The sequence below is a fragment of the Ambystoma mexicanum genome, chromosome 2q, assembly GCF_040938575.1.
Source record: "Ambystoma mexicanum isolate Mex_15411 chromosome 2q, UKY_AmexF1_1, whole genome shotgun sequence".
Lineage (NCBI taxonomy): Eukaryota > Metazoa > Chordata > Amphibia > Caudata > Ambystomatidae > Ambystoma > Ambystoma mexicanum.
This window is the reverse complement of record NC_090924.1, coordinates 1273679232-1273693387: the sequence shown is the minus strand read 5'-3', so window position 1 is coordinate 1273693387 and position 14156 is coordinate 1273679232.

Genomic DNA, 14156 nt, shown 5'->3' with positions numbered 1-14156 from the left:
CAGTGTGAATTATCGGCTCTGGGGGATACTGAATCCCAAGCCACCCCCCTGTCCAAAAAGGACTTTGACCAACTAAACTCAAGACAGGGAGGGCCACCAAATTCCCCTAACACAATTTCCCAGCCAACTCCAAAATTTCGACAGGAATGACAGTTCCGTTAAAGGGACCTCAGATCTGGAAATAAAAATTGTGCATCACCGATTAAAACATCCATTGATAGTCATGACTCCAGAAGGCACACCTTCTTTACTGGGGAACGTTCTCCTGAGGAGGTTATCACCTCTGATCGACTGTGTAAACAAGGGCCTCTGGACCCAAACTAACCGAACTATAAAATTAAAAATGAGTACCAATTATTTAAGCATGAATGATACCTGTCATTTAATTGATCGACTTTCTGAGAAACTAGAATTCCATTTCAAGCATAACCAGATCTTCTCCATTCTTGAAAATCGATCTTCCTCCCTGTTTTAAGTGGCAAGCCACATTGGAAGGGAACACCCTAAGATTTTACAACAGTCCCAAATTGGAAGAAACCTTCAGTCCCGTGAAACCAGACAAGGAAGAACCCGCTCAAACTTTGGTGGACGTTCAGAAAAAGGGTGAACAGTTGTGTTTCCCCATTCAGTTAAATGAGGGGGGAGGAGCCGGTGCTAGTCAGAGTATGCCTGAATAATTGAAGGAGCTTCATTAGCGAAGAATTCTTCAGGAAATATCCAAAAGATCAGACCATTCCCACATTTAAAGTGATTGACAATTGAGAAGTAGGTCTGGAAACTCCAAACCTCTCCTGCCTAGCAGGTGTATACTAAACATTTCCTTTGGAAACAAAAGCATAGAACATAATTGTTGGGCCGTGAGAGATGTACCTTCCACCTTTTATGTGGAAAGTGACATTACCAACTGATTTGCAATCAATTTGGACCTAATTAATAATAAAGCATGGTCCCGACTAGGGGGTAAGCCTATGGACATTGGCAAGACCCAAAAAGCATCTCCGGTCAGCTCAATTGCTGGCTTATGCGGATGAAGTTCAAGTGCAAGAAGAGGCTACCATCCCAGGACAGGTGCAACAGTTTACTATTCCCCTCAATTAAGCGATCAGATATGAGCAAAACAAGAAGAGTCCCCTAGCACGAGGGTTGGTGGACTTGCATGATTGTGCTCAAGAAAACTGTCTAGAGCACGAAAATGTAATGACCAACAACAACATGAGGGCGTACATAACTTCCCCACACAAGGTCTATGAAGAAGCCACGTTTCAGGGGATACCCACAGTTTATGTGGATGGATGCTCCTACCATGTTGATAACAAAAGGAAAAAGAATAGTGGCTGGCATTAGGAATGCCTGGGTCAATGATTCCCAGGAATACACAGCTGGTTACAAAATTGAACCCCGGAGTAGTCAGGTTGCAGAGTTGATGGCTGTTCATTAATGACAGCACTGCAACTCACTGCATCACCAATTCAAAGAACTGGTCATAATCACTGACTCTGATTATGTCAGGAATGAGTTTGTGGAGCACATGATTAACTGGAAGAATCGAGGAATGCCAACAATAAACCCTTAAAGCATGCCAAACGTATCCAGTCAATTGACAATCTGGTGTCTATCTATTCGAAAGAAGATAAGAGGTCATTCCAATATAGAGGGGCCAGATAAGACTGGGAATGACCTGGCTGGCAAACTGGTCTAAAACCGGAGCCCTGCAGTGGGATATCATAGAAATGGAAACCCCACTGGGGATAATTCAAGTTGCTGCTGTCACCAGGTTACAAACTTGTGTGACTAGTGAACTCTTGACTGCCCAGTGGAGAAAGGATACCCAGCATGCAGATTTGATCACTGCACAGAAAGAGGACCAGATCATTGGAAAAGTATATAAAAACATTGAGGATGATGTGAGTTTTTCTATAACAGAGTCAGATAATACTAGTAAAGAGGATCTCTGGGTGTTGATTTTCCAGGATGTTCCGGATCCAAGACAGTTTGTTGGTAAGGAGAGCCCTATCTGGTTGTGACCAGTGGGTAGTACCTACAACATTCCGAAGCCTGATGTTGAACCATGCCTATGACGCGGCCACAGCCGGTCATAGGGGGTTTCACACGACATTAGAAATCTTGCGTGAAGTTGCCTAGTGGCCACACATAGGCCACAACCTCTATGCTTACGTAAAGGAGTGTCTTGTGTGTGCTCAATTTCAACCCAGTTCACTCAAACATGACGCTGCCTTGGTTAGATTTACAAGTGGATTTCATCCGGTTAGTGATTCACTCCTCTAGAGGAAACAAGTACATGTTGACTGTGACATGCTTGTTCACAAAGTGGGTAGAATGTCTTCCAGCCCTGAATTGTAAGGCGTAAACAGCTGCTGCACTAATGATCAACCACATCTTTTCTTGTTTTGGCCTCCCTCAAAGGATTGAGTCAGACTGAGGAAGTAATTTTACTAGTGAGGTGATGGCAAAGATGTGTGAGATTCTAGGGGTAAGAAGTAAACTCCAGATTGCCTACCGTCTGGCCACAGGCGGGGGGTAGCGGGGAGATACAACAAGACAATTGTGAGTTTCTTAAAGAAGTTTGTGGCAGACATCTGATTACTGCTTGTCTTGATGGCTATTAGGTCTACACCATCTTCTGCAACAAGGGTGTCTACATTTGAGCTCATGACCGGACGGAAATGTGGGTTACCTCAGCATCTGCTTTACAGAACTCAGGAGCAGACACTAATAAATGCATCCACTACTCATGAGTACATTAAAAATGTAAGGCAGCAACTCCAGCCCCCTTTTTGTTTATGCTCAGCACAATTTAGAAAAGTCAGCTAAAGGAATGAAGACCTATTATGATCTAAATACCACCAAGACAGAGTATGAAGTAGGGACAAGGTTTACCCGTACAATTTTCAAAGGAATCAGACCAAGGAGCGGATGTTTCTCCTTTCTTGGCATGGTGCCTTTCAAAATTGTAGATAAAATATCACCTGTTGCCTACAAGATGCTCATCTCAAAAGCAGAACAGACAGAAAACATGGGTCTGCATCAACCAGTTAAAAAACGGTCATCCCAGTCAAGCTTTATGACTGATTGAGGAGCCAAATGAAAGTCGAGCAGGGGAACCATCTGAGGAATGAAAAATCAAATGGAAACTAAGATATATGTAAACAAAAAGGAAGGGTGGCAGGGGTGCTACTCTCGGTCCCAGCTGCAGTAAGCTCAAACAGTCCAAATATGTTCTCCTCCTAGCACGCTTTCATGCCTCACCAATCTTCAGGGAGGCTGTTTGGATTAAGGTGTTCAGGGTTGACTCCCTCTGGTAAGGACCAGGATGTGGCAGCAGGGAATTCTGGTAACTGTCGTGTACAGCCGGCCAGGATCCAACTCTACCCCATTTTTCAATATTAGACCTCCGTGTGGACCGGTGGGGAGATTTACAATCCGTATGGCACTCCAAAGTCAGGTATGTGTAACCCCGGTGCAGGCCATCTACAGCCCCAATCTCCAGTTAGATATGCAAACATAAAGGAAGGGTGGCAATGGTGCTACTCTGGGTCCCAGTTGCAGTAAGCTCAACAGTCCTAAGACGATCTCCTCCTAGCGCGTTCATGCCTCAGCAATCTTCAGGGAGGCTGCTTGGATTCAGGTGTTAAGAGTTGACTCCCTCTGGGAAGTACCACGATGTGACAGCAGGGAATTCTGGTAACTGTAGTGTAGAGCCAGCCAGTATCCAACTCTCTCCCAATTTTCAATATCAGTTCTCAGTGGAGACGAGGGGCAGAGTTATCTTCATTATGTCACTCAAGAGTATATATTATTTGTTTTTTTTATCAAACTAGGTTGTGTGAGTGGCACACTCTGGTTCCCAGCTCAGCATACCTTCCACAGGTCAGGTGACCTTCTCCTCCAAGCTCTTTCCTGCCTTATGCAATCATGAGGGAGGCAGTCTGTGCAGGTGTTACTTGTTACTACCAAAGGTGGCCTCTGGGTATTCTGGCTGCTGTAGTCAAATCAGGTAGCCACTGAAAGACTGGCTTGCATTCCAGTTGTTTACAACTGCAGTAAAGTGTGGCTGCTAAGAGTGTTGAAAAGTGAGTGTCCCCCAGACTTGCTGTCTCTGAAAGCCCAGCTCTTTGCAGGACAAATGGCCCTAGCCAGTACATCGCAGGAATGTAGGAAGAAGTTGTGAAAAGAGGGACTGCAATCAAAGATGGAACTCTGAAACAAAGACCAGAAATAGAAGGATTTTCATATCAGATTGGTGGTCTCCTTCAGATACGAGGACATATGGCAGTAGGGCCTCATGAGATCACAGGGCCGGCTTAGCTGATTATATGTAGCGGGAGATCTCTGGTAGCATCCCCCATTTACGATTAGCAGCCACCAACTTCAAACAACAAACCTCAAACAACAAAGAAACTAATAAAAACACTGGCCAAGAGGGACAAATGGCCTAGAGGAAGGGGAGCTCATATTTGCACACATGTCATACGCCCGCATCAGTGGCGCTTGTGGGATCATTGGAAACACTGTAGCCATTGACGGTGCCGTCACGCTCTCTCTCTTTCTTTGTTCCTATGTTCACACTGTCTAGTCTTTTTGCACATGGCGACTGCCGGGAGCTTAAGTACCTCCCACTCCTGACGGTCGCCGCGTTGTAACTGTTCTCCTCGGCTTCCACTTTTGTTGCTATACGCTGGTATGTTTTCCGCTTATCAGCACTTTTGCCATCTTTCCTGTCTTTCTGCTTTGCTCATTATATCCATTTCTGGCACCCTTTCCTCCTGCTTCGTAGCCCTCGTCTTGCCCCTTTTCTCCCTCTCTCCCTTTCTCTTGCCTGCTGCCCTCCGGCGGCTCTTGCTTTGTCGGTTCTTTTCCGTGTTCTCACTGCTCTTCTCTCTCCCGCTTGCCCGGATTCCTCAGCGTAAAGACAACAAGTAAAAGACGCCACAGCAGCGGAACAACCGTTAGAACATCTCACAACCACAGCAGATATTGAAAAGAAGGAGGGTCTTCTATTTATCAATAGGAGACTGTACGTACCCCAGAAGGATCTCCGGCATCAAATTTTGACTTGGTGTCATAACCATAATACTGCCGGACATCGAGGTTTGAAAGGCACAGAGGAACTTGTCAAACATTATTATTTCTGGCCGGGTATGAAGGCCGACATTAAGGACTACGTCTCTAAGTGATTTATTTGTGCTAGCTGCAAGCATCGTACACAAAAGCCCATAGGATTGCTGGAACAACCACCCGTACCAGAGTGCCCTTGGAGCCACTTATCCACAGATTTCGTGGTGGATCTTCCTTCGTCAAAAGGGTACACATGTATCATGGTCACAATAGAATCAAAACATTCGGACTCCTGGTATGGAACCTATTCTACCCAGGGGGGTTAAATCAGAAACAAAATAAACCAATGAATAGGTTCAAGGGTACTCATACACGAAGGGCTCCCACAATTGGTTTGAAAAAATGACTTCGAAATTGTTATCATAGAGAAAGATCTCTAGAGGACTTTTTATGTTGTAATTGCATGAGTCAAAAACACAACAACACAATTTACAGAGAGAGAATAGACATCATCATGGTGTCCAACAAACCATCCAACAACAGAGATCTTTCTCTATGATAACAATTTTGAAGAGTCGTTTTTTCAAACCAATTGTGGGAGCCCTTCGTGTACGAGTACCCTTGAGCCTATTCATTGGTGTATTTGGTTCTCATGGTCACAATAGACTCCTTCTCCAAACTAGCACATTTCTCACCTTTTCAGGGAGTTCCGTCTGCTTCTGAAATGGCAGCAGTATTCATGAGGGATATTTTTCGTCTCCATGGCTTACCCACTAAGATTGTGTCTGACAGAGGTAGCCAATTCACGTATTGTTCTTGGACTGCTTTGTGTAAAAAGAATGAGTATCGAAAGAGCTTTAACATCAGGCTTTCATCCCCAAACAAATGGCCAGACGAAAAGACTCAACGCCACTCTAGAACAACAAGACAATTGGGTAACCCTACTTCCTACAGCTGAATTCGCGTATAATAATGCCATCCATACCGCTCTAGGTATGAGCCCGTTTTACTGTAGTTATGGCTTGGGATACTTCCTGTGGCCTCTCCTAACACCAATTTCCCTTCTATTGAAGATAGACTCCAGGAAATTGCAGAAGCTCACAGAAGCGCTAAGGTCAGTCTTATTGAAGCTCAAAAGACCTACACGAAGTATGCAGACAAAGGAAGGATGGAAGATCCTTCATTAAGGGTGGGAACTAAGGCCTGGCTCTCTACCCAATACCTCCCCAGGTGGGTCCACCCATCTAAACTGTCTCCTCGTTACATAGGGCCATACGAGATCCTGGATAAGATTAACCCGGTGGCCTTTTGTCTAAAGTTATCCAAAGCCCTCGGACGCATTCACCATGTATTCTATTCATCTATGCTTCATCCTGCAGAGAGTAGAGCAACCACCACATCAATCCAACGGGCCCTGCACAAGACGGTAACAAGCCCCGAAGAATATGAGGTATCAGCAATAAGAGAATCCCGATATCGAAAGGGCAGACTGGAATATCTGGTGTCTTGGAAGGACTATCCTGCTTCCGAAGACTCCTGGGAACCCAGCTTTCATGTTCGAGCTCCTGACCTGGTTTGCAAGTTTCACCAAGCTCACCCAGGCAAGCCTAGCTTCCCCTGGGATCGAAGGGGGCATACTGTCATGTGCCCGCATCAGTGGCGCTTGTGGGAAACACTGTAGCCATTGACGGTGCTGTCACACTCTCTCTATTTCTTTCTTCTTACGTTCATGCTATCTAGTCTTTTTGCACATGGTGACCACCGGGAGCTTAAGTACCTCCCACTCCCGATGGTCGCCGCATTGCAACTGTTCTCCTCGGCTTCCGCTTTTGTTGCTATACGCTGGTACGTTTTCCGCTTATCTGCACTTTTGCCATCTTTCCTGTCTTTCTGCTTTGCTTGTTATACCCATTTCTGGCACCCTTTCCTCCTGCTTCATAGCCCTCGCCTTGCCTCTTTTCTCCCTCTGTCCCTTTCTCTTGCCAGCTCCCCTCCGGCGGCCCTCGCTCTGTCAGTTCTTTTCCATGTTCTCACTGCTCTTCTCTCTCCCGCTTGCCTGGATTCCTCCACGGCAGTCTGCCCTCCACTGCCCTTCTTTCCATACACTTCTATTTCTCTGATTTTGCCACTCTGTGGCTCTCCTGGCTTATCTGTCCTTATTTCTGAGGTCCCTATATCTTTCTTCCCAACAGCACCTGGAAATCCGTTTCCTGGCCAAGCCACTTCCTTCCTACAAGCTGCGGTCTTACCAAGGCAATCGTTTCCGACCCAGCCACCTCATTCTCACAAGCTGCAGTCTTACCCACTTGCGTTTCCCGGACTCTGTGAATATCAATCACCTGCTATTACACCTTTTCCGCAATATTACCAGAATTGGAACTCAAGAACTGGTACCTCAAATTCTGTGCAGTACCTCCCCATGGACACCTTCCGGCAACTCAGAAACAACTCATCACATGGTTTTCTTTTGTGCCTCTGGCTTTTTTCCCCTCTTTTTTCCCCTCTTGGGGGCCACAGATCATCTGGTTCTGAGGCAGATAACTGTGGCGTTGTTTCGTGGACAGCCATTTATTCTGAAAAAGAAGAAGGTGGTTAAAGACAAAGGAAGAAGACACCAGCCTCCTGACTACCCCGTCAGTTCAGGTGAGGAGTTTGATCTAAGTCCCTGCTCCGATAGTGAACCTGACAACATGAAGATTCCCCCTTAAGTTTAAACAGACTATCACAATTGTATGCATTTTCCCAGCAACCAAAAGTCATACTGCCTTGATTTATGTGTCATGTTTTAGATGATTTCCAGGTGATATTGTTGAAATAAAATTAATTCACCAGTGACTTAGGGAATTGCAATGGCAAGCTAAAATGTGTTCCTGGCTGCTCTGAACCTGTCCCGGATTCAAGAGTTGGTGGACTGGTGGGGGATTGTAAAATTAGGTACTTGGAGAGTAAATTACATGTTCATAATTATTATGCTTTTTGTGTAAATGGCAGAAACTTTCTAACAAACGGCCATGCAACTTAGTGACCCGATTGTCATTTTATTATATTTCCCATTATTAGCTGAAGAAGAATATATATCTATTATGTCAGTTACTCGTAAATTATGAAGTTTTGCTACAAAAACTACTTTTTGCACAAAATTTGACATGACAACAAAAAGGGATTTCAAATGAGAGTTACCATATGTCTGCTCTAGAATCCTAAACCAATCTTTAGTGAGAGGCTGAACTTGGGGTAGAGAGAAGGGTAACTGTCCAATTATGGTTGAGAGAATTCTTGCAAGGCATCGCCCAGTATTGAAATGTTGATGGTGTCATCACTGATATATGTATTGGATGCACTATGAGGAAAGGGAGAGAGCTGCTGAAAATTACCACCTGACAGCTGCCAGGAAACACCAAAAGGAGATTTTGCTGAAATTACATCTGGGTGGAGCTGTCTATTGCTGCCTTCTTTTGCTGGGAGGCCTAAAAGCTGGACTCTATGGTGAGAACTGGGGAGCATCCTTGAGAGTGGAGTGACCAGACCTCTCTGTCCTATCCTCCAAGAGGGTCCTGAAATGCATTTTGCTTTCCAGAACTCTAAACCAAGGCTTTCCATGTAATTAGAACTGAGCCTTTGTGAGCACGAAAGGTGGGGGAATCTGCTCGCCTTAGATCCCGACCCTTTATAGTGGGTGAGGGGGGAGGGGACTGTATAGATCCTTTGCCTAATTAACTAAACATATTAATTTAATCAGTTCCCGTTGGCAGAACACCATGGGGTGATTTTTGTTAAAATTAGAAATTAACAAAGCTCCTTCCTGGTGTGCGCTGCAAACTATAGACTGTATTTTAATTGGATAATCCTATTTCTCCTGTTGACCACAACTTCTTTAGGAAGAGGGGTGTCTTTGTCCCTAAACTAAAAAAATCTCTAAACTGACAACTTCTCCACCTTAAGCCTTTAAGTCGAGGGGCTTCAAAATCCAAAATTCTCAAAATCATTCCAATTTTTTCTGTCCAGCTTCCCCAATGTTGTTGCTATATACCTGTATCCCCATATATACCTGTATCGACCCCTGTCCCTATACATCTGTATGTAACTATGTCCCCACCATCCTGTCTCACATGCCTGGTCTCGGGCGCTTTACAGATAACCACCATATCACACCACTGTGCTCACTCTATACTATACATAATCATTCAACTAGAACACAGCTATACCCCTGATCATTCGGCCTAGCTGTTCACATATGAATACGACCCCATGAACACCTCATCACCCCGATAAAACGCAACTAGCCAAGCATATTCCGGCCTAGCTGCTCACATAGGTGTCCCTCAGGCCTAACGCAGCCAGAACCCAGTCTGGGTGTCCACCCACCAGACTGCACACATCAAACTGATATTCTCAAAAATAACTATCGCTAGGAAGCAGCTAGCATCCGACAATTACACCAGCTGCACACATACCGAGTGCACCCACGCACCTTACGACTCCATCTCTCTCTACTGACCTGAACTACGGTTCCCGAGGGCGTTCAACCTATCAGCACTTTGAGGTCATACCAATGATATATAAAGCGCTATGTAAATGCCAAGTAACATAAAATAACATAACAATAAAGGGCGTTAAGTGGACGGGATCTGAAATTCGAAATTCTCAAATCATCCCAATTTTTTTCTGTCCAGCTTCTCCAACATAGGCCGTTAAGTGGACGGGGGTCTGAAATCCAAAATTCTCAAATCATCCCAATTTTTTTCTGTCCAGCTTCCCCAACACAGGCCTTTAAGTGGAGGGGGTCTGAAATCCTTAATTCTACAATCATCCCAATTTGTCCTGTCCCGCTTCCCCAACGCAGGCCTTCAAGTGGATTTGCGTCTGAGATCCAAAATTCTCAAATCATCCCAATTGTTTCTGACCAGATTCCCCAACACAGGCCTTTAAGTGGAGGGGAGGTCTAAGATCCAAAATTCTGGGATGCTGATGGATTTTTATGTCCAGTTCGTTTACTCTGGGTGACAACCCTTATATAACACCCCTCTCTCAGAATCCCCCTGACCCCACTGAGCCAGGAAGTAGGTTTGTTTTGCAAATTAAAAGGTTTATTTGAAAATTAAACAATATATATATATATATATATATCACACTTTTATAATAAATTAATGTTTGATAGCACACTTGTGAAGATGATAGTGATCAACAATGGATAATGTTACAATGGTACACTCTTTTTGATGGCTTAGAAGTGATATAGAGAGGATAAAGTAGTTGAGAATGCTTTTATGGCTTCAAGGACAATGCAATGATGAATGAAAATGCAGTACAGAAAATAAACTTGATATGACTTCAACAAAAGACAATGGGCCTCATTACACGTTGTGCGGTAAGGGAATACCGGTACCGCTAATGAATTACCGGTACCGGTAATTTCCCAAGCCAATCGCGACCTGGACCCACCGCTATTAGCACACCAGTTAATTACGGTGCCAATAATAGCGGCAAGGCCGCAGGCGCGCGACCCCCATGCCGGAATTAGCGCCATGGCGCTAATACCAGGGCATCACAAGCCATGCGGACATGGCATTAGCGGCATGGAAAACACCTAAAAACCCCTTACCGGCATGGCGCTAATAACGGCATCGAAAAGCACCCGTTAAGAGACCTGAGCAGTGTACCCATCTGCCACAGGTGGACACAATCAGCACAGGTGTATGCAATGGAGACAGGCAGCACAAAAGAGCACACCACACCCCTTCCCACACCAAGATGGTCCCAATAGCAGCAGCATGACATGATGGGCTGGAGTACATGATAGCAGTGCAGCACCAACAACAACAGCCAGCACCAGAGGTGAGCCGTAACAGGTACCCATTCCTCACACCATACAGGCGATGCCAGCTATCCACTGAGGAGGTGGCTCCTAACCCCAGTACGGAACCCACAGAACCATCAGGAAGAGGACAACAATATTGCACATCCTTCCAATGACAGTGCTCCGCTGCCTAAGCGGCCTGGGTGTGGCACTCCTGTACGGCCGTGTCAAAGTGGCAAAGACAACCATGGCATGTGTCGAGCATCACAAAATGTGCATATGATGGAATGTGCCTATGCCACCTGAAATTGACATGCAACCATCAGAAGAGTATGATGTGGCTGGGGATGAGTATGGGTGGAATGCCCCGGCAGGACATGAAAGAGGCAGTGCCAAGGAGGCACACGATGTGCATCAGCATCTGATTCTGGAATCTCATCAGGCACCAAGGTGAAATAGCATGGACGTTGACGGGTATTGTTGCCCTGGTGCATGTTTTGAGGCCCACAAAGGACCCTGTCCACAATGAATGACACATACACAATAATGGAGACCACGCTTGGGTTTCAAACTCAGAACAGTGTATATTGAACATAATGTGATAAAAAGTGCATTACCCCAACTCCACAAATACACCCTTACCCCATCCCCCCTCAACACACCCAAATACACCCTTACCCCCCTGCCCCCTCAACACACCCAAATACACTTTTACCCCCACCCCCTCAACACACCCAAATACACCCTTACCCCCCTCCCCCCTCAACACTCCCATGTGAGTCTCATGGCGTGAATGTGTCCATCACCACATGTGGCACCTGAATCTTGGTGGCCCTAATTGCCAGTGCCTGCATTGTCATCTGGTGGTTGTGAAGCGGTGCGCCGCAGGTTCCGCATAGACTGGCGTAGGGGACTAGTATGATGTGAACTCCCAGACGAGGAGGGGCACGGTTCTTCCTGGCCCGTGAGTGGGCACTGATGCTCAATTGCGTCTGCTATGCGGTTCATGGCCTGCCGCAGTTGGGCCATTTCACTGCAGATTCGGTTGGTGCATGCCTCCATGCCCTCCCTCGTCTGCTGTGCAAGTGTAGCAATGTCCTCCCTCAGGCGGGCTGTCTCAGCCACATGTTGCCCTACTAGGCCAGTTATCTCGGTCTGCCTCTGAAAGATGGACGAGAGGTCATGTCGCATGGTGGGTGCTGGTGGGATGGCTGATGCACCTGGATCCATTGCACTTGCATCATTAGAGAATACCTGGGGGCTCCATGGCCCTTCAGGGGTGGGTGATTCTCCTTGACTACCCGGACCTGAAGAGAATCTCGGGCTTGCCAGTAAGGGGCTTGTTGGTCTGGGGCTCTGGCTTTCATCATCAATGGCAGGCGTTTCCTCCTCATCTGAAGGTGGGGCAGTGGCTGCTGCCTCACCCGTTGAGCTGGTGGCAGCAGAGTGCATTCCTCAATGCTGCCTTCACCTGCTTGGAGACACACTTCCATGGGTGCCACGACGGGAGCAGGCATGGCCTGTGGATGGTTGCAACTGGTGTTCCGGCTGCCTTTGTCCCTGTGGTCATGGTCACTCGTCCTGGCTGCCCTTGCGGATGTGGCGGTGTCCCCTGTGGCATCCCTCCTGGGTTTTTTGCTGGATGTGGGAGCAGGTGTGGAAGTGCGTGCCTCCTCAGTGTCAGTGTGTGATCCTATACGGGTGAGAAATGTGCAAAACCATCAGTCATGGGTCGACCTGCCTAGAGCTAAATGAATACGTCATGCCGTTCTATGCATTTAGGGCTCTTTAGTGTGGATGCAGGTAATGGGGATGTTGGGTGGGTCATGCATGAATGGCTCTGTGTTGTACGGGTATGTGGTGATGCATGCATGTTTGTTTGTGGCTGGATCCACGGTATTCATATGGACACATGATTGGGGGGAACATCACACATCACTGTGCATTGTTTGATGCATACACTCACCTCCATCGGACGAAATGGGCACGCCATGCTCCATTTGTCCAACTCCCTCGATGGATTCCACCCCGATAGTTGATGCACACGTCTCCTCCCACTCAGTGAGCTTAATTGGTGATTCACTGCCTCCTCCTGTGCCCGTAGCCAGGTTGCAGTTAATGGATAGAATGTTCCGCACACGGAGCCGGAGGTCATCCCACCTCTTTCGGCAGTCTTTAACTGTGCAGGTTGTGGTGCCTACCGCGCTGACCTTGTGGGCTACCTCTTCCCAGATGGCCTTCTTCTTCACAATGGTCTCCCGACGCATGTCGTTATTGAAGACCACCTGTGCATTTTCTGCTAGTGTCTGCGTGAGCATAAAGAGCTCCTCCTTGCTAAATTTCTCCTTGCGTTGCCGCTCAGACGATTTTTTAATGGCCTTGGGCATCTTTACGGTGTCCTTGGTGTATTTTCCAACGTGGTTCCTGGTAAGGTGTCCTGGATAAGGAGGATGGCAATGGATTGTGTTTTTAAAGATGGCCGCCGTGCTCTTTCCCGTTCCGGTGCGATGACGCTATTTCCGGTTCCGCAAAATTACATTAACCGCTATTAGCGGTGACCGCTAATGGCGGTCACCGCTATTTGCGAAAACCGCTATTTGCATGTGGCGGCAGGTCGGAAGTGCCAACAACGCTTTCGACGATGCCGTTAAGGGACTTTTTGGGGACTTTTGCAGCATGGCAGTAGGCTCATTACTGGCATGGCGGTAGGCTCATGCCCGCGATCTCGTAATGGCATGCAATCTGCGGCCTCTTGCGAGGACGGGCACGCTAATTACGCCATGCCGGTAATTGACGATTTTTACCGCCTACCGTGTAATGAGGCCCAATGTAATCACTTTTCTTTGACAATTCACTCCCCCCTATGCAATGTAAGGAGATGAAAAGGAGAGCATACAGTTCTCAGGAATGCAAACAATGTAATTCTGTTCCCCCCTAGCAAGCTTAGAGGAAACAGGTGGGAGTTTTAAACACAGGCCCAAAATGCTTAGAATGTAATAACAATGAATTGAAAAAGGTGCTAAAATTGCTTTTAATTCCCTCTAGGAGGTTCAGGGTAGGTGATGGCTACTTTATATTAGTTCAGGCCAGCCCTATCAATGATTCAGGGATGGTTATTAGGTTGAAAACGGATTTCAGGGATGGAAAGCAAGGACAAATCTATTTACACGTGGCTGAAATTAAGCAAAATGTCAAATCACGGCAAATTTAGTCGCATGCATCGAGCGTAATTACGGAGGCACTATAAGGGGTAGCAAGTCGGTTTTAGGTTCATTGGAAAGCT